Here is a 25835-nt window from a genome sequence, read left to right on the forward strand (position 1 = left end):
GATTAGTAAGTGGCCACTAAAACCCCCAATCCCAACCCCATAGAAGTTCCGGAGGCCCCAAATCCTTCCTGCCAATACACAACCATACTGGTTCCCTTTTTAGTCACCCTTTGACTTTTGAAATACACAAAGTTGGTCAGCAAAGCAAGATATGGCAAAGTTGCATAACATAGAGGGGGTAGAGGACATGGGGTTTAAGAAACAAGGTGGTCAGATCCTGGAGCCGCCCACAGAGAGGGTATTCCATGACACCTTGGGCATGGGGTGCATGTTCGGGGTCTTCCGCTGGACAGATGTGGATGAGAACTTCAGAGAGGGATGGCAAATGGTACAGGATGCTTATAGGATTGGCCAGGATCTGTGTGCAATGTCAGTGTACACCAGGCTAGTCAGTAATATCATCTTTACTATAAGAAAATATATTGTTTTGTCTCAAAAGCCTCTTTTTTCCAATTTTACTTTAAAATGACTTCTCAATAATGCAATTATCACATTAAAACTTTTTGTTAGAATAAAGAGCGATTGTTCTGGTTTCTGAGGCAACAACATTTTTTAGCGATATCATTTTACATCTCTTTAATATCAGACAACAGAGTTTTGCTTGATTCCACTTCCAGTCCACTCCACTGTTTTTTTCCATAAAGTGGATTGTCAAGTGTGAAATAATTGGGGAACTTTTTAACAGACCTTGTTACACCCTTGGTTTAAACAGTGGCCATTGTCCCCTTTTTATTATTAGCAGCACCTAATCATAGAACTTTTTTCTTTTTTTTCGTATTTTTAAAAAAAAATAAGAATGTTTGCATTTAATTAGATTGGCTCAATTTCAAGCACATCCCAGAAGTATTATCAGGCTCTTCCTTCGGAAACTGCTTACACCGCTGAGAGCTGCGGGCAGCTGGAGTGCAGGTTTAATAAGGCGCCATTGTTTGGTGGTTTCATGCTGCTGAGATTTGTAAACACGAGAATATTCAAGAACTCGTTATTCCAGACCTGTGTAGAGGACGTTATGACTGTTCGTGACAATCACTAGATATTGGATTTCTCTATATTATTTGAACTATGGACTTTTTTCAAACCATAACTTCAAATAAAATCCATGAAAATAAAATGCATTAAACAAAACATACAATAGGCATATCTTTGGATATAATAGCAAAGAAGCAAAAAAGGACAGAATTGCTTTTCGGGGCACTGTTTTACATATGTGGTTGAAGTATTTAGATAATTAATACACAACTTTTATTGATATGACTTCTAATATGAATTAAACATTATTCAGAATCAAGTGGAGATACTGTAGCAATGTTAGGGGATGGAGGTAAAACGAGAAACAATCCTCAAACAATCATTTCAGTAAATAATGATACAATAATAAATATCAATAAAATAAGGAAATAAAATAAGGAAATACCAAATTCCAAGGGTTAACCGGGTGTGATGCTACATCATCTTGCAGTGTCATGCCACAGCCAGGGCCCCCGGTCCATGATCACTGTGGCTGGTAAGCCCTGGACAGGTTACCTGGGGGATTCTGGGCCCCTAAAAATAAAGGGATCCTCCTACAGGCATCACCCTACCAGAGCTGATGCCTGGGGCTTTCCTCGCCACCCTTCGGTGATGGGTGGCAGGCAGGTGAATGTAAAAACAAACAAAAGGTTTAAATATACATTGGTTTTTACAGTCGAACTACGAGTCGGAGAATTTGATCCTCTACCTTAGCCGAAATTGAAGTGGGCAGTTGATTATATATTATTTGTTGGGATGAGAGATTTTGTTGGGCACAGACCATGCTCCCTTGCAATGGATGCACATGAACAAATAGGTGAATGCTCGTGTGACCTATTTGATTTTTATGACACAAGCAGGGTGGTTAAAGCTAAGGGGGGAGAAGTGTGGCCGGGGCAGCATACCTCCTGATGTAAAGGACCTGGTCCAGGTCCAGTAAGGAAACTGATGTGATCAGAGTTGGGTTGATTAGCTGTGCTCTTCTGATATAAGGGTTTACAGGGCAGAAGGTCATGGCTCTTGATGGTGGAACACCTGCCCAGGCGAAAGGCCGGCGTGTGGCCTCAGGGCCGGTGTAAGGCATCTCAGTGCCCAAGGCGGGGGCAGGGGGTAGCAACCACGCTGCTCACCTGCTTGAGGGTGTGGGGCTGAGATGCCTTGCACAAAGGGGGGTGCGGGGACCCCTGGCGTACTGTCCGGGAGGAGAGGTGCGGGCACCACCCGCTGATCACCGCTGAACATTGCGTCGGGGGTGGGGGCTGCCGTTTGTTTGCAACTAACGGTTAAAGTCCTGGGAGGGGTGCGCGGTTGCAACCCACCGACAGCACCAGGGGGTGGGAAGGGGTGTGGCAATCAAACGTCAATTGGGGTAGAGGGGCGACGGCTTACCTGCTCCCTGATGCTGGGATGAATAATGCCTACTTCTTCCTGCTCATCGGGCGGGATCTTTCCTCCTGCGACGGGCGGCTGCATGCTGCAGCTCAGTAACGCCCTCCAGTAGCCCTGTGTGGCCTCTGGTAGGGACCACTGGAGATTTCTGAAGGGTTTGTACTATGCTGTGACACCTGTATGCTGTATGTCCGCAGGTTGCACGTCCCCCATTGATGTAAATGGGAGCCGGGTCAGATGACCCGGCGTACCCGTTTACACCGCCCTCTACCCAGGTCCTAGCCGTGTTCTACCCAGGTCAGGACCTGGGTAGAAGTCCTGTGTAAAGGGACATGGTGTGACCCATTTACACAGCTGCTGACCCGGGTCTGACCCGCCGATGACCCGGGTTTTTGCGGCGGTGTAAAAAGGGTATAAGATGGAGCATCTCCATGACCCAGTCTCCCAGTCACCACTAAAGAATGCTCAATACAATTATGATACCAGGTGCCTCAATCATCACTGCAACTCTCTCTGCCTCCACCATGAAACACATGCACTGTGTGACTTTTGTATCGACTTACACTCATGCACAGTTTATAAGCATTGAGCAGTTCAGCGCATATCGTCTTTGTGTATGACTAGGAAGCGAGGTTGTAGCCTTGGCACAAGGAAGATTATTTTCTAGGAAAGCTGAGGTTTCACACTACACTTATTATTCCTTATGGACCTGATTCTAGGTCCACATAAGTCAGATTGCATCTAGCGAGTGCATTTCTCTCCATCTATGCTTCTGGTTGTCAATTGTGCACCAACTGGGCATTTGCATGGAACAGAACTTAACGTTGGCAGTATAGGCACAGTTACAGGACACCATACTGTAGTGCATATGTAAAGTGGAAACCAATTTCAGTCGTACATCTTGCACCTACGTAGCATAGTGATATATAAATAGTTGTGATAATGGTGGGGTGTGATCACTCCTACAGCAGGGCTTTTTAGAGACAATTTGGCTCCCAGTGAAAACATTTGAAAAAATGCACCCGCTGGTACCTCCCTAGTCATTGAAGAAAAAAAATTGTGAATGCCCCCAAAAAGAGGCATGCCTTACTGTATGGGGTGTGTCTTCACTGCAATGGGTGTGGACTCACAGGAACATACTACATTACAATGATACAGTATTGCCCCTTACACCATATTATGCCCCACACAGTAATGCACCTTGTGCCATATTATGCCACACACAGTAATGACCCTTGCACCATATTAGGCCAGACACAGTAATGCACCTTGCACCATATTAGGCCACACACAAATATTCCTTTTACACCATATTATGCCCCACACAGTAATGCCCTTACACTTATGACATACTGTACTACTTGTTTGCTGTCAGTGGTTTCTTGATGTCATCCGGTCCCAGCACAGTTGCGCCATTCGATTCTGCACACTAGCGCCTAGTAAATGTCCTTCCAAGGTTGGCCGCTGCCTTTTCTAGCATCTTTCAGAAATATCTCCATTGATACTGCGGCCATTTTGGGTGGGACAATTTCAAAAGTATTCAACACGGACGGTAAGACCATATGAAATTCTGTTCAGTGGCGTAGCTACGTTTTGGGCGCCCCCCCCCCCCCGCCGACGCCCCGCCGAGCACCCCTACCCCGCCGCCCCGCCGCCCATGCAAACCCCCCTCAATCCCCCGCAGACTTACCAATAGCGCTGGTCCCGGCGGCTCCGTTCTTCTGCTGAGGACCACCAGAAAATGGCCGCCCCCATACAGCAGACAGTTTCAGAAAACTGTGTGCTATATGGGGGCGGCCATTTTCTGGTGGTCCTCTGCAGAAGAACGGAGCCGCCGGGGCCAGCGCTCTAGGTAAGTCTGCGGGGGATTGAGGGGGGGTTTAACTATAGCACCGCAGCCCCCGGCGCCCCCACATGCACAGCGCCCCCCCACGGTGGCGGGGGCTGCGGTGCTATATTTATGCCGCTGATTCTGTTTGATTCGCAAGGTGGCTGTAGCTGGCTTGCTCAGCCCTAAAACCGGGTACAACTTTAAATGATCCCTATATTATTATTATTATTATTATTATTATTATTATTATTATTATTCTGAGTTGCAGTAAATAGGATCATACAGTAAAATGACATCAAATCACTTCACAATTTAAATACAAAATAAAGATACCATTTTGGTTGGGAAAGCAAAGCATAGCAGAAGTTTATATGAACCCTTACAAATAATGTAAACCAGGTATGATTGTCTAATAAATAGTTTTTCATCAAGTGCTAAATGAAAATAAATCTACAACCAATAGATTAAATTTAACCAATATTTTACTTAGGAACATTTGCCGATAGTAAGAGATTGAGCAGCAGCGGGGTGTTCCAAGCTGGAGGCAGCGCCCCGATACGTTGGCCGTAGATCGATCTTCAGCAATGGGCACCCCTCCGCTGCTCATCTTCCTGCCTTATTACATTAAATAATGCGATTCCAGCTGGCAGCTATGATAAACTCAGAGTATGCGTCTCTTTGCGCCTTGGGAAACGGATAACATGTGCATGTGTTGGAAACAATACGACATTGTCAGAGGGAGGTTAAGCTAACATGAATCTTCTCCAAATAAGTGAGAATTCTAGTTAATTGGCGTTTAATCAACAACATTCCAAAATGCACCTTGTGTTAAGAGGAAATTGATTTCACGGCAACAAAACAGTCATTCCCAATTAGCTCTGAAAAGGCAAAATCATAAACAATTAGTTTTCGTAAAAATGTAATGATTTATTTTTAATATGCTGGAGATTTAAAGTGACATTACAGGGAAACAAAGCATTACATATATAATACATCATTTCATATGTTCTTCTTCCTCTTCCTTTTCAACAGCGGGTTATTTGTTTAATTTTTTTTTTATCTGAATATCTTTTAACACTTCAATGCATTTAGATTTAGATATTCTGCAAGTACAGAACAATGAGAAGACATACTGGACACATGCCTTGGAAATAGCAGAATATGCTGTGCATTACACTGACCCCACCCGTATGATTATGAATGCACCAATAAAAAAGTATTAATTACTGCAGAGCAAACCTATGGGCCTGATTCAGACCTATTTGCCCTATAAACGCCGCCCCATTGAACGTCGGGTGTCAGCGTGTTTATTTTACTATTTGTATTGCTGTGGAACTACAAGTTCCAGCCGGCCCTTTAATTCCCCGCATGCTGGGACATGTGGTTCTCCAAGTTCCTGCATGCAGGGGAGGCTTGCTGGGACTCACAGTTCCACAGCAATATAAAATAATTATTTCTATATTTTACACAACAATCAGCCCGTTACCCACAGCGCAGGGCCCATGCCTTTACAACCCACAGCGCAGGGCCCATGCCTTAACAACCCACAGCGCAGGGCCCATGCCTTTACAACCCACAGTGCAGGGCCCATGCTTTTACAACCCACAGCGCAGGGCCCATGCCTTTACAACCCACAGCCCAGGGCCCATGCCTTTACAACCCACAGCCCAGGGCCCATGCCTTTACAACCCACAGCCCAGGGCCCATGCCTTTACAACCCACAGCCCAGGGCCCATGCCTTTACAACCCACAGTGCAGGGCCCATGCCTTTACAACCCACAGCGCAGGGCCCATGCCTTTATAACCCACAGCGCAGGGCCCATGCCTTTACAACCCACAGCGCAGGGTCCATGCCTTTTTTGTAAAATTAGTTATTTACTTTTTTTTTTTTGCACTGACGCCTGCACGGATCTGGATAATCCAATGCAGGTGAAAGCCAAATATACCTGGACACTGATGTGTATTTTCCAGGCAGATTTTACCGACAATTAGCTGCCATATTCCTCTATTTTAGGGGCAGTATTCAATGGGGATTCCTATCCGTATCCTTTCAATGGCATATGCATATGTATCTGTAAATACAAATACGAATGTGCCATGAATACGAATAGGAATTGACATATTTTTCGGGATAGTAAATCTTGAAAATTCGTATAAAAAAGGCATATTTTTTTATAAGAATACGCCTATTTTTTACGGATTTGTGTTAGTAAATTTCCCCCTTTATGTTATCAATACAGTATTAGCAAATTTGAAAGGTATTATTTAGCTCCGTACATGACACTACACTACACTAGGGTATTATATAGTACACTGTCTGGTGCACAGTGTGGAGTTATGCATCTCCCGCCACCGCCCTCCCCATGGAGAGCCACTGTGGAAATCACCACATCTCAATCACCCCCCCCCCCCCCGAGGAGCTACGCTACGCCGCATCACCAGCCGCATCACACCCCCCCCTCCCCCCGTGCCTTGAAACGGCCCTGCATGGAACACTGCATTGCATACATAATCGTTTATACCAGGGCTTCCTTGGCAGTGGCGGATCCAAAATTTAACAAGGGAGCCACCCCAAACACTGGCAGACATGGAAGGCAAGCACTCACTGGCAGTTGGTGCGACTCATCTATTTGAATATTGGACTGCACTGCAGCCCCACCCTTTGATCTGCCACTGGAAAGAAAGTCCTTGAACAGAACATTTTGTAAGAGATGCAATGGGTCATGTTGGAGGGTAAGGATAATGTAGATGATAACTATCATGGTAATTATGATGAAGAGCAAGTTGAGCATAAGAATCATTAGGTACACTACAAGATGTGTACAACCCTGCATAGGCATTCATTTCCATGCGCGGAATGGTGGAGAACCTACAGTATTTCTGATTTCAATTAAATCTTGCATCAGGCCCTAAGCAGTGGTCGAAGTGGACATTTTGAAGTAGTGGTATGGAAAAGTGAAGGCTGTAATTACATGTGTGCCAAAAGCACACGCTCTGGATAAGAGGGCGTAACCACTTAAAAGGTCCTTAAGTATAGTGTACCACACCATATACCCCTTAGACACATTATGCACCACAAAAGTAGGTTTCCTTATACTATCTAGTACTAGTGTTCCTTACACATTATACCACACGGAATGAGCACAAATTCACATTGTGCCAAACATTATGAGCCAAAAATCAGGAAAAGAGAGAGAGTGACAGCAGGGACATAGGGACAGAGAGAGTAATAGTAGGAACAGAGAGACCGATAGCAGGGACATAGTTACAGTTACAGCAGAGACATAGGGATAGAGAGAGTGACAGCAAGGACAGAGAGAGTGAAAGCAGAGGGACCCAGAGAGTGACAGCAGGGACAGGGAGAATGATGACGGTACAGAAAGAGTCATGACAGAGATAGTGACAGCAGGAACAGAGAGAGTGACAGCAGGAGCAGGGAGTGAAAGCAGGGAGAGAAACAGCAGGGACAGGGAGAGTGACAGCAGGGACATCGAGAAAGAAAGCATGGACAGAGAGAGGGACATCAGGGACAGAGAGTGACAGCAGGGACATACAGGTGCAAGAGAGAAAGGCAGCAGGTTTAGATCACCTTACCTTAGGCTGTGATCGGCGGTGGCGCCTGTGGGAAAGATGAGGTGGCTGGGTTTGGCTGTGGTGGTTTGGGTTATGTGGCGGTGTGGAGGAGATAGTGGTTGTGGAGGCAGTGGTAAAGAGGAGGCAGAGAAAGTGGACACAGGGTAAAGGGGGAAAACAGGGAGAGAGGGGGTGCAGGGTGGGCAAAGATGTAGTGTTGGAGGGGGTTGCATGGTCGGAGAGGGCAGCAGGGAGTAGAGCCAGGTTCCTATGGGTTAACTGTAACAGGGTGCAAGAAGCCCGGGCTGCAAGAGTTTGTCTGAGAATGGCCGTATTTAAAAACAGCAATCATTTACATTGTAGAACCAGGTTAGTTTTGCCTTCTAACTGATTGCCACTTTAAAAAAATAGCCATTCTCAGACAAACTCCTGCACCCTTCAGATTCTAGCACCCTATTACATTTACCCCTATGTGTTCTCGTCATATCAGGAAACCACCTGATTTTTAAAAGACAATATAAATGATTATGAATTATGTGGATATCATTGCATATGAATGTAAAACATCTGCTCAAATGCGAAATGAGAATTTGGAATGCTGATGTGCACAAATCATTCGGTGTGGGGCAATAAGCCCACTGGTGCATTGTGGGAAATATGTCACAATACTGCATTCATTTGCATGAAACACAACCTCGGCAAGTGTCACATTAATAACGTGAATTTGTATAACGTTTCTCATTTTGGGGCTGATTTACCAGTAATCTATATCACAGTTGTGTGCGCTGTAAGAGCAGAAATGTTCCTTTATACACTCTATACAATCTATAAATAGATTTTGTAACAAAAACACATATTGGCCTTGTGTAAGGTCACACACTGAACTTTTCAAGTTACGCTCTGTTCCATCATTGTCATTTTATAAGCCAGAGGGAGCTTTAAAAGGGTCTGAAAAGAGAGGTTAATTGGACACTGCCGGAATCTTTATAGAATATTTCGGGACACTAATAATATGTTTCCAAATACAACCGTGTGTATTACATATAGGGTACAGAAAGCGCACTTTATTTCCAAAAGTAGACTCTGGAATAGGGTGAGTATGTATTGTGTACAAAAGAATTTGAGTAGACACTAGTGTGTATACTCATAGGAGCGCTTAAAGTGTTGTGACCTCAATCTGAAGCAGCTGCTTGAATGGGGAGGGTCAGTCCCCAAAAATATATAGAAAAAACAGCACAAAAAGCAGCGCTACCAATTAAAGATGAGTGAATCAGATATCAAAAAGTAACAACAATTTATTAAAAACAATAATTAAAAATACATATATAGCAGCATTAATTATCCCATAGCATGCATCACAAGTGGGCACAAATGGAGTGTGTGCACATAAACATTTGAAATAATGGCAATAAAAGGTGACCAGATCTCACGTGTCGGTATTCTACCCCGTCCGGGGTGGAGGATTAAAGTCCCGCACTGTCCACACTAGGTAGTCCCATATGAATTGGCGGAGTCCAGAGTAACGGCGATTTGTATTCCTGTGGGCTCACCGAGGGAGTGGCTGTTGTTATATGAGCCTACCTTCAACCTCGCAGCCAGATATCCAGGTAACGTCCAAGTTGGTGATGAATTAAGCCGTGGACTTCCAGATGTTGTTTGGGAAAGATGGTGGTCAGGTAATTGAGCAGGAACCTCCAAAGTGTAGGTTGAGATCTTGGTATCAAGGGGGGGGCCAACGCGTTTCGCTGTCCAAACGTCAGCTTTGTCAAGGCATAACACTATAAGGATTTGGGCCTGTATTTATACCCAGTGCATTATGGGATTCATTTGCATATTCTCTGATTCACTCATTTTTCCTACATAATATTACACGTAAAACATTTCCTACCTATTGGAGACAGACCATAAGTACATTCTATATTGATACCACATGGAAAACCATATTATTTATCATAAAAAACATCAAATAATTATAAGTGACCTCTCGGGTTCACTTCCAGGTCAAGTCAATGACATCATTTTATGTTAATATTGTCTTCACCTCCTATCACATGATTGGAGGAAGGTGATTCAATTCTTTAGCTCCTGTCAGTTTCTAATCCCTGTTTGCTTAATGTGGGCATTTATTCATACTCTCAGAGCTACTTCAGCACAAATCATATTATGTATGTAAAAAATCTCTTATTAGAGAGTTAGAAGTGGGAGCGCTTCCATTATTTTTTATTGTGTCACCATGACAACGTCCTCCGTGTACCGGAAGTGACGTTCCGTCTATGTAGCTGATTGTCTCACTGTTGCTGAGGATTTTATAACCACAGCTCAGTTATACCCAGTATCAGGATCATCACACATGCTGTTCCTATTGTGCACATAGCGTCAGGCAGGTCTATATGTCAGCATCCTCATTTATAGTTTTATTCAAACAAAGGGAAACACTTCTATTTTTACCTGATTTGTCTCCCTGGTAACGTCCTCCGCATACCGGAAGTGATGTTCCGTTTATACAGGTAGTTGTTCAGCTATCTCTAGAAGTGCTGTGACTACAATACCCATAGTCCCCTTTTCCCGGAAGTGATGTCGCGCTCTCTCTTATTGCAGATGTCACAGGCTAGCCATAGTGTTGCTGTATGTCCCTGGGATACTACAATCCCCATAATGCATCTGCGTTTTCAAAGACAATATTTATGCAGTTTCACACATATAATTTTGTTCATATTCTAGTTACATTAGTAGACCCTGTTTCAACATCAGCTCAGGATGAGAGAATGTCGTTATTGCTTCTTAATATCATGCATATATCATTGTATTTAGTGGGTATGGTATGTCCCTGGGATACTACAATCCCCATAATGCATCTGCGTTTTCAGAGACAGTATTTATGCAGTTTCACACATATAATTTTATTCTCATTCTAGTTACATTAGTAGACCCTGTTTCAACATCAGCTCAGGATGAGAGAATGTCGTTATTGCTTCTTAATATCATGCATATATCATTGTATTTAGTGGGTATGGTATGTCCCTGGGATACTACAATCCCCATAATGCATCTGCGTTTTCAGAGACAGTATTTATGCAGTTTCACACATATAATTTTATTCTCATTCTAGTTACATTAGTAGACCCTGTTTCAACATCAGCTCAAGATGAGAGAATGTCGTTATTGCTTCTTAATATCATGCATATATCATTGTATTTAGTGGGTATTGGTATTAATCAGATTTCTGGACTACATGTCCCATCATGCTCTCCAACACGGAGGAATAATAATAAAAAATAAAAAATAATAATAATAAAAAATTACAATATATCTCAGATACAGTGGCTAAGCCTTAACTCTTTGTATATTTCATATGATAGTATAAACGCCCAAATAGTTTTATTATACATTCATTTATTATAGTATTAAATAGTGTTACCTTTCTAAAGGTGTGGATGTCACTTATTTCTGACAGAGAGGAGAGGGGAAGATGTTATAAAAAGGGGAATAGATAGACAAATGTTTAATTAGAGAAAGAATGTTATGAGGGATTTTTAAACAGTAGGACTACATATCCCATGATACTTTCTGATTTTGGTAGTAAGAAGATATATATTGTTTCTATTTTATCACTATATAAGAGGCTCAGATTATTACATCTAGGTGGTATTTCTACTAATTCTACTCTATCTTTCTCAAAAAAAGGGGGGGGGGGAGAAGGGAATGTAGGAGTGGAGAGAGCAGTAAGAGGAGTGGATAATCATAATTTCCATATTTTAGCCAACACTTGTTATATTTTGTGTTATTTTTTGTTATATATTTGCTATCCCTCAGGACCTTGAATATTCGATTCTCCGGTGTTACTGATTTTACACGGAATGTGTTCCCTACATACACTTCATTTCACTGTATCTTTTACCAGTTATCACTGTGTATCATCACTCTTTATATATATTTTATTTTATTTTAATCCATCACGTTATGTGGGGTTTCGGGGGCACCAAGTATGGTCGATTATATTCTAGAGTTATGTGGTTCGATGTTATCAAGAGGATTTTATATTTCATTTATAAGACCACATTCAACTCTAGGGCCTCATTCAGTCCGTCTGGGAAAAGGGAACCAAATTTGAATATCCAGAATATCTCTTGGTTACACAGAACCTTATATCTATTTCCTCCTCTTTTTGTTTTCTTTATTTGTTCCAAACCTATAAGTTTTAGACACTCTGGATTACTATTGTGATGCTCGCTATAATGGCGTGATACACTGTGCATCAGGTTATTATTCACAATATTTCTTCTATGCTCTAAGAAACGAGTCCTTAGAGCCCTTGTGGTTCTGCCAACGTATCTGAGGCCGCATCCACAGACCAACAGATAGATTACATATTCTGTGTTGCAGTTGATAAACCCTTTTATCACTGCAGGTTTTGTTTCACCTGGTATTTCTACAGTGGTGGCTTTATTCTTTATATGTTTACAGGTGATGCACCCCGTCCTACCACATCTATAGCATCCTTTCGGAATATTAGGGAGCCATTGGCTCTGTGATGACATAGGTTCTTTTTCTGTTTCTTTTAGTACGCTAGGTGCCAATAGCGTTTTTAAACATTTATTTTTCTTGAAAATAAAAGATGGCCTTGCGGGTAGCAATCCTCTTAATATATTATCATTTTGTAGAATGGAGTAATTTTTGTGTATAATTCTTTGTATATCCTTATATTGATTATTGAATACTGATATAAATGGAAATTTATTCCTGTTCTCTTCTGGGGGTGAGGTTTTAGCCTTTTCTTTTCCTTTTAATAGTTTATCCCTTTCAATTTTACTTACTTCCTCTATTGAGTTATTTACCAGGTTAATGGGGTAACCTCTGGCTGTGAAGGATTCACCCAAAGCTTTGGCTTGGTCTTTATATGTTTGAAGTTGTGAACAGTTACGTCTCAGCCTCATCATCTGACCTTTAGGAATGTTCCTAACCCATGAGGGATGGTGCGCACTTTTGAAATGGAGGTATGAATTTGTATTTACCTCCTTGCAAAAATTTGATGTAACAATGGAGCCATTCTCTATTTTGAGACTGATATCCAGAAAATCCATTTTTTCCTGATTGTAAACATGTGTAAAATTTAAATTATATTGATTAGAATTAAGATGAGTGACAAAAGAAAGTGCTGAAGTGATATCCCCATCCCAAATAATAAATAAATCATCTATGTAACGGCCATAGAAAACCAGATTCGCGTCCCAGCCGCCCCTCCACACGAGGTGGTCTTCGACCTCCCCCATGTAGAGGTTGGCGTAGCTGGGCGCGAATCTGGTCCCCATGGCCGTTCCCATCACCTGTAAATAAAATTTATCTAAAAAAGTGAAATAATTATGTTTTAATATAAATGTGATAGACTCCAAAACAAAATTAATGTGATCCTCGCTGAGATCACCATCTTCTAGTAGTCTGTTTTTCATTGTTCTTATGCCCAAATCGTGGGGAATATTCGAATACAGACTTTCCACGTCCATTGTAAGGAAGGCATATGACTCCTTCCATTTAATTTCACTGATCAATTTAAGAAAATGTGTGGTATCCTTGATGTGTGATCTCAGCGAGGGCACCCGTGGTTGTAAATAGGTGTCAACGTAATGGGATAAATTAGAAGAAAGTGAACCTATACCAGAGATAATTGGACGTCCAGGAGGTGCAGTGAGTGTTTTATGGATTTTGGGGAGGTGATAATAAACTGGGGTGACAGGATGTTCTACAAACAGGAATCTGAATTCATCTTTAGAGATAACTTTGTTCTCTAGTGCATCACATAGTAATTGTTTCAATTTAATAGCGTAATTTGTAGTTGGGTCAGATGATAGAGGCTGATATACGTTCACATTATTCAATTGCCTAGTTGCCTCTTGTACATAATCCTCTCTGTCTTGTAAGACAAGTCCCCCCCCCTTATCTGCCTGTCTACAGACAATGGAATGGTCTTTCATCAGGGTGTTTAGGGCAGTTATCTCCTGAGTTGTCAGATTATTTTTGTTATTTTTATTTTTAATAGGTTTATTACATAAGGCTTTAAAGTCCTCCAGTGTAGTCCTGTAAAAACTCTCAATGTGGGTCCCTTTATTTTTAATCGGAAAGAACTCTGATTTCTTTTTAATTGAAGACTTGTTTATACAATATAATTTCTTCGGGGTATCTTCCGTGGAATTATTTTCAATCAAAAGATCATTTAGTGCCATTAGTGCTGCATCGTCACTGGCATCTAGAAAAATTTGTATCTCTTCCTCATTTTCTCTCTTATTACCTTTGTTAGCAAAATATTTTTGTCTGCACAATGTGCGGACGAACCTATTCAATTCCACGAAGAGAGTGAAAATATTTGCAGGGGTGGTCGGGGCAAATTTTAGGCCTTTAGTTAATAATCGGGTTTCGTTAGGGGTTAGTTTTCTAGAAGACAAATTAAAGATAGATTTTTCTAGATCGATATTGCATCTGAGTCTGGATCGTTTTAATTGTATCTTCTTCCCTGCCCTTCCTCCTCTACACTTGAGTACCTTCGTCTTTTTGGAGTTAGACACCCTAATTCTCTGTCTGGGGGCTGGTTTCTCCGTGCATTCCCCCCTAAAAAAGAGGTGGATGACAGTGCTGGTTCTCTATTGTCCTGCAAGCCTGTTTTTGTCCCTTCTGTGTCTAGAGTTTTAGGTCTTGCTCCTAGATCTCTCCTGTGTGTATATCCATTGCGATCTCTATCCTGATTATACTCTTCTTTTTTATCATAATGATATCTGGGTGTATAGTTCCTGGTGTATTGAGGTCTATCATTTCTTATATAGTTGGGTCTCTCATTTCTTCTTTCATTCCTTCTTCTATATAAATGGTCTTTAGGGCTATCATAAACTCTTATGTCCTTCACCCTTTCTGACTGTCTCTCTATTGGGGCGTAGTTCTGGTATCTGTTATTCCTAGATTTTGAGTTGAAGTTTCTTATATTTCCTGACTGATAGTCCTCTATATCACGTTGGAATTTTTTGCACTTGTTCTCAATTAGGTTTTGTTCAAATTTAGTAATTTTCTCCATAATTATGGAGTCCCTCTCCTTATATTCCTTTGTCTTGTTGAAAGGCTCCAGTTTTTTATTCAAGGATTCTATTTGTGCCTCTATTTGCTTAGTCTTCTGTGTGCGAAATTCTATAACCAATTCCAACAAGGCAAAGGAACATTTATCAAGCGCTAAATCCCACTTCTCCTGGAACTCTTTATCCCCGTTAAATACCGAGGGTTTGGAAAGTCTGAGACCTCTTGGTATTATTTTTCTCTCCAGGTATTTTTGGAGGTTCGTACTATCTAACCAATTCTTGGTCTCAGACTTTAACAAGTCCTCCAGTAGATAGAAATCTTCTCTCAAAGTGTTATCATTTTTGGACATATTGTCCTCTAGAGGTCTATCCCAATTAGAAAAATAGGTCTGTCTCCGGGTTAATCTTTCATTGAAATTGAGGAAACAACTCATTATAGCAGCTCCACTGGACCGTCTCAAAAATTGTGTACAAAAGAATTTGAGTAGACACTAGTGTGTATACTCATAGGAGCGCTTAAAGTGTTGTGACCTCAATCTGAAGCAGCTGCTTGAATGGGGAGGGTCAGTCCCCAAAAATATATAGAAAAAACAGCACAAAAAGCAGCGCTACCAATTAAAGATGAGTGAATCAGATATCAAAAAGTAACAACAATTTATTAAAAACAATAATTAAAAATACATATATAGCAGCATTAATTATCCCATAGCATGCATCACAAGTGGGCACAAATGGAGTGTGTGCACATAAACATTTGAAATAATGGCAATAAAAGGTGACCAGATCTCACGTGTCGGTATTCTACCCCGTCCGGGGTGGAGGATTAAAGTCCCGCACTGTCCACACTAGGTAGTCCCATATGAATTGGCGGAGTCCAGAGTAACGGCGATTTGTATTCCTGTGGGCTCACCGAGGGAGACAGTGCGGGACTTTAATCCTCCACCCCGGACGGGGTAGAATACCGACACGTGAGATCTGGTCACCTTTTATTGCCATTATTTCAAATGTTTATGTGCACACACTCCATTTGTGCCCACTTGTGATGCATGCTATGGGATAATTAATGCTGCTATATATGTATTTTTAATTATTGTTTTTAATAAATTGTTGTTACTTTTTGATATCTGATTCACTCATCTTTAATTGGTAGCGCTGCTTTTTGTGCTGTTTTGAGTATGTATTGTAAATCTCCTACAGCTTACAGTATCACAGTACAGTATGTGTCAGTCAGTGGCGTCAAAATGGGGGCGGGGGTACAAGTAACACGGGCCCAGGTCTGCTAGAGGGGCCCATGCCTCCTGTATTTAGGACCCCCATTGGGGGCAATGGCCTTAATGTGTCCTGAATTGATTTATGTTATGTTCCATGTGAAAACTTATGAAAGTGACAAACACAATATGATACAGTATGTCATAAAGAATAAAACATTGAAGATGCATATATATGGGTTAGATCAATGGTTCCCAATCTGGAGTACTTGTTCCCCTGGGGATACACTGCCGACTGATTGGGGGTGCTTGAAAATAATATTGGTAATAACAGAAGAAGTCTCCCAATGCAGTTGAGAGTAACATCATCCTGTCACTTACGGTTCCGTCTGCAGCGTCATCAGCATCTCTTTGTGCTGGTGCCTGACCAGCAATCCACTGGGAGCTACCCGCATTGCCCTCAGACATCAGCAATCATTTGCCCTGCGCTGACACGGAAGGAAGAAGCAGTGGTATTAATCTTACAGGTGTTCGCGGGAACCCCCAGAGACAGTACACAGCCAGTACACATCAACCTAAAAATGTCTGAAACTACCATTTTTTTTACCTGTCAAAAAATCTAGCAAAAATTTAATAACTGGGTCTTTGGAGAATTTGGTCAGTGTAGAGCATTAAATATAATAAGGCCAATAATCAGGCACCAACACACATCTCTATATACTGTAATATAATGAAATACACCCTAGGATACTAAAATAATTGAGTTCTGTATAATAATGTAGTACCAATATGGAAGAAAGGTAGCAAAACTAACTCTCAAAATTATAGACCGGTCAGTCTTACATCCATTGTGGGACAAATATTAGACGGAATAATAAGCGATAGTATCCAAAATTTCTTAGAACAAGAAAAAGTAATAAGTAAGGCTCAGCATGGGTTCATGAAAAATAGATCATGTCAGACTAATTTAATTCGTTTCTATAAGAAAGCCAGAAGGAGGCTGGACTTAGGGAAATCTGTTGATGTAATACTGCTTGATTTCGCTAAAGTTTTTGTCACTGTGCCTCATAAAAGGTTATTAATGAAACTAGGTCATTTAGCGTTAGGTGATAAAATTTGTAATTGGATTAAAAACTGGTTGCACAATCGGGGACAGAGAGTGGTGGTAAATGGCATACATTCCAGCTGGCGTAAGGTCCAAAGTGGAGTCCCGCAAGGTTCAATATTGGGACCCATCTTGTTTAATATATTCATTAACCCCTTACCGACGCAGCCTGTTTTTGCCTTCCTGACAGAGCCCTTTTTTTCAAATCTGACATGTATCACTTAAGTGGGGATAACTTTTTTTTGCTTTTACTTATCCCAGTGATTTTGAGATTGTTTTCTCGTGACACATTGTACTTCAAGTTAGTGGTAAATTTTGGTCGATACAGTCTGTGTTTTTTTGTAAAAAATACCAAAATGTCGTAAAAAAATTGAAAATTTAGCAATTTGCAAAGTGTTAAATTTTCTGCTTGTGAGACAAATAATCATACCACTCAAAATAGTTAATAACTAACATAGACCATATGTATACTTTATGTTTCCATCATTATTTCAACCTCCTTTTAATTTTTTTGGACACTAGGAGGCTTAAAATATGAATAGCAAATTCTCAAATTTTCAAGAAAATTTCAAACAATGATTTTTTAAGGGACCAGTTCAGTTCTGATGTGACTTTGAGGGACTTGTATGTGAGACACCCCCATAAATGATGCCATTTCAAAAACTGCACCCCTCACAGTATTCAAAACAGCATTTTGGAAGTTTGTTAACCCTTTAGGTGTTTCACAGGAATTAAAACAAAGTGTAGGTGAAATTTCAAAATTTCATTTTTTTAGCAGATTTTCAATTTTAATACATTTTTCTAAGGAACACAGTAGATTTTACTAGAGAAATGTGACTAAAAATTAATTCCCCCAATTCTTTTGTTTTCATAAATATCCTATATGTGGCCCTAGTGTGCACCTTGACCAAACCACAGGCTTCATAATAGAAGGAGCACCTACTTGATTTTGGAGCCTCCTTTTTATGAGATTATTTTTTAGGCACCATGTAGGTTTCTAGGCACCATAAGATGCTAAAAGTTAGGAACCCCCCCACAAGTGACCCCATTTTGCAAACTACACCCCTCAGGGAATTCAACTAGGGGTATAGTGTACACTTCAAACCCCCAGGGGTTTCACCAATTTTGGTACAACTGGGCTGTGAAAATGAAAAATTACATTTTTTTACACAAAAATGCAGTTCTGGCTCAAAATTTTTCATTTTCACAAGGAATGAAGGAGACAAAGCACCCCAAAATCTGTGCCGCAATTTCTCCCGAGTACGGCAATGCCTCATATGTGACCAAAAAATACCATTTGGGTGCATGGCAGGACTCAGAAGGGAAGGAGTGATATTTGGATTTTGCAGCACAGATTCTGGTGGAATGAATGGTGGGTGCTATGTCGCATTAGCAAGACCCCCGAAGCACCAATACAGTGGAACCCCCCCACAAGTGACCCCATTTTGCAAACTACACCACTCAGGGAATTCATCTAGGGGTATAGTGTACATTTCAAACCCCCAGGGGTTTCACCAATTGTGGTACAACTGGGCTGTGAAAATGAAAAATTACATTTTTTACACAAAAATGCAGTTCTGGCTCAAAATTTTTCATTTTCACAAGGAATGAAGGAGACAAAGCACCCCAAAATCTGTGCCCCAATTTCTCCTGAGTACGGCAATGCCTCATATGTGACCAAAAAATACCATTTGGGTGCATGGCAGGACTCAGAAGGGAAGGAGTGATATTTGGATTTTGCAGCACAGATTCTGGTGGAATGAATGGTGGGTGCTGTGTCGCATTAGCAAGACCCCCGAAGCACCAATACAGTGGAACCCCCCCACAAGTGACCCCATTTTGCAAACTACACCCCTCAGGGAATTCATCTAGGGGTATAGTGTACATTTCAAACCCCCAGGGGTTTTACCAATTGTGGTACAACTGGGCTGTGAAAATGAAAAATTACATTCTGGTGGAATGAATGGTGGGTGCTATGTCGCATTAGCAAGACCCCCGAAGCACGGTGAAATGATGAACCTAATAATCCATAGATGTGTGGTATATTTTAAAGCACTCCTTCATACATAGGCCGGGTTTGTCGGGGCAAGTTTCACAGTGGAAAATAGTTTCGTATTCCCTTTTTATAGCAAACTTTGCACCTTTTTTGTGTCCTGCCCTTTTTTCCAGTGGAGGGGATTTCGTTAGGAAAATGCTGCCCTGATACAATACGGGGGCCAGTACTAGAAGTACTGGGGCCAGTACTAGAAGTACTGGGGCCCTCTGCCTGCTGGTTCCCAAATATTAGGCCCTTTACGACTTCCTCTTGAAAGTGCATAAATGTCCCCGTCTGGCTGGTAGAACGGAATAGTACGTAAGCGTTATACAGTGCCATCTGGATGATATACACGGCCAGCTTCTTATATCAAAATTTTTGTTTTCCGCAGGGCACTGTACGGCTTCAGTACCTGATCTGAAAGATCCACTCCGCCCATGTACTTATTGTAATCTAGGATACAAATAGGTTTTGAGGTGTGGGTACTGGTACCTCGTACAGGGACGGAGGTGGTACTGTCTCCGTGAATTGTTGTCAGTATAAGGACATCCCTCTTGTCCTTATATTTGACCAACAACATATTTTTGGTGCATATTCCCCTGCTTTCACCCTTTCTCAGTAATTGGGCAACGTGCGTTTTTGGGAGGCCTCTTTGGTTCTTGCGCACAGTACCGCAAGCTGCTGTACCTCTTGAACCAAGGGCCTTAAACAGGGGGATGCTGGTGTAAAAGTTATCCACATAGAGGTGATAACCCTTATCCAGGAAGGGGTGCACTAAATCCCAGACAATCTTTCCACTAACACCTACGAGGGAGGGGGGGCATTCTGGCGGTTCAATTCTTGTGTCCTTCCCTTCATATACCCTAAACCTGTGGGTGTACCCTGAGGTACTTTCGCACAGCTTATACATTTTTATGCCATACCTTGCCCTCTTATTGGGAAGGCACTGGCGGAATTTAACCCTTCCTTTAAAATGTATAAGTGACTCGTCTACACAAATGAATTTTTGGGGGATGTACATCTCAGCAAATTTGGCGCTGAAATGATCAATGACCGGCCTGACTTTGAATAGCCGGTCAAAGGTGGGATCATCTCTGGGTGGGCACTGTGCATTATCGTTGTAATGCAAAAATTTAAGGATCGTCTCAAAACGAGTCCGGGTCATGGCCATACGATGAAGTGGGGTGCTGTACAGAACATCTGTACTCCAATATTGCCTAATTTCTGGCTTTTTAACTATGCCCATATGTAACACCAGACCCCAAAACATCATCATCTCTACTGCATCTACAGGGGTCCACCTAGCAAATGATGACGTGGGGTTTTGGGCAATAAACTGCTGGGCATATAAATTACTTTGGTCCACCATTAAATTTATAAAATCATCAGAGAAAAAGACTTTGAAAAAGTCAATTTCTTTGAGGCCTGTACTATCAAATTGGATTCCTGGGTTGGCCAAAAACTCAGGAACCTGGGGCTCAAAATTGTCTGGTGGTGGGGTCCATACGAGATCAATCATTGGGGGGGGGTCTCAGCTGCTCTACGGGGGCGTCTTTGAGGGGGTCCCTCATCACTAGAGGAGGAAGAGGAGCTTAAGACAAATGCCAATTCATCGCTTACTTCACTGGCTGTGTCAGTGTCAGAGGCAAGAAGGGCATATGCCTCCTCCACTGAAAACAGTCTTTGCGATGATTGGGACATTTTTATTATTTTTAAGTGTAGTGTTTCAACACGTGTACAGTGTAGGGGGGGGGTACAAACTTTATTTCAACACGTGGGGTATGTAGTGTGTATGTAGTGCTTTAACACGAGTAAGAAAAAAAAAAAAGCTCCTGCGCCAAAAATTAAGCACAGATGTTGGTCAGTAACGTCCGTCACTGATCAGCGCTCAGCGGGCACAGGACACCCACAAAAGCACCGTGGGTGTAAAAACAATTTAAAAAAAAAACCCACAGCACTCTCCAAAAAAAACAAAACTGGTGATCAGTGATGCAACACTGATTAGCAGTGAGGGGCAGCAGGCACACAACTGTGGGTGCAACCTGACAGGGTATATATATAAAAAAAAATAACCCTGCACCCCAAAAAAGGTGCGGATCAGTTAGTTTATACTGATCAGCACAAAAGGGGGGCAGCAGGGGGCAGCAGATACAAAATTATAGCACACAATATATATATATCTCTGACACAATGATGCTGCAGCAGCAGCACAAGCAGACAGGAAGCAAGAGCAACCAGGAAGCAACCAGGAAGCACCAATAGCTGGCAGCATGGATGCCACCAACGCTGATCAGGTCAGTATAGGGCACAGATGGGCACGGAGACCGCTCTGCACGCTGTTCCTGATCGGAATGGCGGCTGCAGGGCTGTCTCCGTTACCTCATTTGAGGTGTATTGGCGGTGATTGGTCCGTCGGTCCGACGGACCAATCACAGCCTTTGGGGGCAGGTGGGGTGAGGTGGGGTGACCACCAGTGACACCCTTACACCCGGTGGTGATTGGTGCTGTACTTAACAGCACCAATCACCACCGATCCCTGTGTCACCGGCGAACGTTATTCGCCGGTACACAGAAAACGCTGTAATTGGCTGTTCACATTGAACAGCCAATCACAGCGATCGCCGATGGGCGGGGGCATCGCTGCCCCCCCTGGGCAATGAGGGAAGATGTCTGCTGTCAGGGACAGCAGACATCGTCCCTCTGTCACCGCGTCTATAGACGCGGTGACAGTTAAATTGCATGACGTACATTTATGCCATGTGTCGGGAAGTACATCCCGACCATGACGTAAATGTACGTCAAATGTCGGGAAGGGGTTAATGATATTTGAAGTGACATAGTGATTAAAATTGCAATATTTGTGGATTTGTGTAGTTGAGTAAGGAAATGAACTCAGGAGATGATGTGGAAACGCTACAAAGTGACTTAAATAAACTGGAAAGGTGGGCGGAAAGGTGGAAAATGCAGTTTAACATTGAAAAAAATGAAAGTAATTCATTATAGGAACAAATATGAACAAGCTATTTATAGGCTAAATGGAGTTATTATAGGGAATTCTGCTGTAGAGAAAGACTTGGGGGTCATCATAGATAAGAAATTGGGTAATAGTGCACACTGCTCAAATGCAGCAGCAAAAGCATACCAGACACTGGTATGCATTAATATGGGAATGGATTCAGGGGATGCCAATGTGATAGTGGCCCTTATTTAGATCTGATTGCAGTACAAATTTGTTCTCAAAATAGGCAATACCATGTGCACTGCAGGTGGGGCAGATGTAACATTTGCAAAGATAGTTACATTTGGCTGGGGTGTGTTGAAACTGAAATCTAAATTGCAGTGTAAAAATAATGCAGCCAGTATTTACCCTTCACAGAAACAAAATAACTCACACAAATCTAACTCTCTTTATACATGTTACATCTGCCCCACCTGCAGTGCACATGGTTTTGCCCATTTTTTAGAACAAATTTGTACTGTGATCAGATCTGAATAAGGACCAGTGTCTCTTTACAAGGCATTGGTAAGACTACACTTGGAATACTGTGTTCAGTTCTGGGCACCGCACCCTAAAAAGGAAAAATGGATTGGAACAGGTACAGAAAAGGGCGACTAAGCTAGTAAAGATAGGTTGAATATGTTTTCATTGGAGAAACAGAGGTTGAAAGGAGATATGATTAGTATGTTAAAATACAGGACTGGGAATCATATGGAACTGGGAGATTATTGGTCACTAACAGGCCTATACTTAGGACACGAGGGCATGTACTGAGGCTAGAGGAAAAGAAATTCCGTACTGAATTAAGAAGAGGATTCTTCACCATTAGAGCAGTAACATTCTGGAACTCATTGCCGGTGGGGTGGTTACAGAACCTACTGTTAATAAATTTACATCAAAACTGGATACATTTTTGGCCACTAAGGGAATCCTATAGATATGACTTACTCACGTCAGTAGTTACAAGTTAGATAGGTTGAACTTGATGGACTAACGTATTGTTTCAGCGTTCATTACTATGTTACTATGTAACATTACATAAAGCAGCACACACAGTCCACTCTGACACATTGTGTGACTATCGGTAGCCCCTGGCTATGCTTTAATCCTGTACACACTCTAATTGGGTCATGACCATCTGCGTACCATTGGTTTGCAATCATTATTTATGGTTTGATTGTTTCACAATTTATTATGGCTCAATAATATCAGTAGATTATGCAAATTGTCTAAAATCTTTCATACTCACACTTGATACAGTATGTACAGGATCATTCAGAGCTATTGTCATGATAATGACACTGACACTTACTATACCCTGATTTGGCTGGCACCTGCTGTGGAGGTCATAGACTTCACCGCTACTAGCTGTCTTTATAAGGGTTCTAGTAAGAGTTCCGACTAGACAAAAAATAAATAAACTAGGCTCTGCCCATGAACATAAACTAGAGCATGCAACCTTGTAGACCAGGCATGTCCAAACTATTGCCCTCCAGCTGTTGTGAAACTACATGTCCCATTATGCCTTGACACAGGTTTTATATTAGTTAATGCTGAAACTATGGCAAGGCATGCTGGGATGTGTAGTTTCACAACAGCTGGATGGCCAAAGTTTGGGCATGTCTGTTATAGACAAAGACTGAACCAGCAACAGATAGTAATGAAAGGTGCGGTATCCTCCACAATGTTTGGAGAAGCCGTCAGTACTCACAACACCTCTGGACAGTAGACTGAGGTGCCAGGGAGGATCTTGTGGCTAGCTGAGCGAACAGGAGTTTCTGCTGGATGCACTGAAGGTTGCAGCTAGACAGATCAGCAATATCTACTGATGCACAACAAATCCCTCCAGGGGATCTTGGACAACAAGACTCGTCATACAGTAGTCTAATCTGGACACTCAGAAGGACACAACTGAGTGCACAGGGATCTCCTACAGATGGTTTGCTGGCAGGACAGGACCTGGGCACAGACTTGACCTCACAGACTGGAAGCAATGATTCTTCAGGACACAGACAAAATCCCACCAGAATGGTTCTCTGGACACAGACAGACTGTATGCACTTGGAATATCATAGACAGGAATCCTTACTAGAAACTGCCTGGAATACACTAGATATACGCTGGAATAATCTCAGACAGGAGTTTGCTAGTTATCTCTGAGAATCTCTGGGACAGTAGAAAGCACCAGGAACAAGGACTATCACAGTAGTATCACAGGAATATTACCACAGGGTTGAGTACTCAGAGCATGACTAAATACCAACTTGCTAAGGCATGCATGAAACAAGGCAAGTTGGATCAGCCAAAACCTGGAGCACTGATCCGGTAAGTACAAACCTCCAAAGAACATGAATAACAGCAACAGCTGCAGTTGCAGCCCATGACATCTATAATTAATTTGAGACCCTTTGTTCTCTACTGATAAAGACATACAGCAGTTGTACTGTGCCAACCACTGCAAAACATGCTGTCTCAATAGTTATATTGTATTATAACACACTGACCACAAAAAGTACCAATGTTTCTTAAACATCAGTTAGTAAAATGGGCCTTTCAGTTTGCAGAATTTGAATCCGCAGGGCCATTCACAGCACATGAGATTAAAAGAAGATCAATTAACGATCAATAAATGTTATGTGTATTAGCGGTAAAAAATACCTTTGATATATTCAATCACCTCTGCAACACCTTACCTTTACTGATCTGATCAGAAGAATACAAGAATAAAAGAACACACAAGTTGGATCATAATTGCAAGTGTTCTGAAGTTTAATAGCAAAGCATACATCTTTATAAGAGAACATACAAGCATGCCCTTCCCTTCAGGGGTAGGGCCTTACAGGAAATTCCTACATATTCATATATGACCTTCCCCAATGGGGAGGAATTACAGGCCAAACATTGGTTCAGACACGAGCTTGCGTTAATCCACTTCCATTTTGTAACAAAGGAGTGGACTTCCAGTAAGCTTTGGTTACCCCAGACCTCCCATATTCCTGCCCCCTAATGATGTTTGTCTGGAAAGTACCTTATGCCTTACATGGTTCGAAATCTGGTCTTAGCTGATTCTGTGGTTCTTCTGAGACAGTTGACTTAGTGTCTGGACATACAGTACTTCCTCAAACCTGGGTGTAGGTCCTTATGTTTTCTAATTTCACAGCTGCTTTTAGCAAACGCTGCAAAGCTAAATATCAGCTGACTATCTTGCATATCACATTGTTTAACTTATTGCAAAACTTATTAGCTCATATGTGCTTTGCGCGAACCTCTAGGACAAAATAATTCTTATCTATTCCCCATATGACTATGCAGACCCCAAGGGGGTCTCATTCGTGTGTCTAAAGCTTTATAATTGTCTTGTTTTATGAAAGTGACATTTGTGACATATGATGTGGGCTGTAATAAGCACTACTAACTTTAATAGCTTATGTTTAGCGCACACTAGTAAAAACTGTACCAACATTTCCTGCCGTTATTTTTATAGTACTTTTTTATTCTAATAGCTTTACAGGTATGTGTCAAGAATAATAATTTAAGATTTCACTGTGTCGTGTTACTCAAAGAGCTTAAACAGGTTCTGGTAACGCCATTAATGGAATTAGTTAACCAGTCACTAGCTAAATGCTTTTTTCC

The sequence above is a fragment of the Crinia signifera genome, chromosome 9 (assembly GCF_055691185.1).
Source record: "Crinia signifera chromosome 9, ASM5569118v1, whole genome shotgun sequence".
In the NCBI taxonomy this organism is placed as follows: Eukaryota; Metazoa; Chordata; class Amphibia; order Anura; family Myobatrachidae; genus Crinia; species Crinia signifera.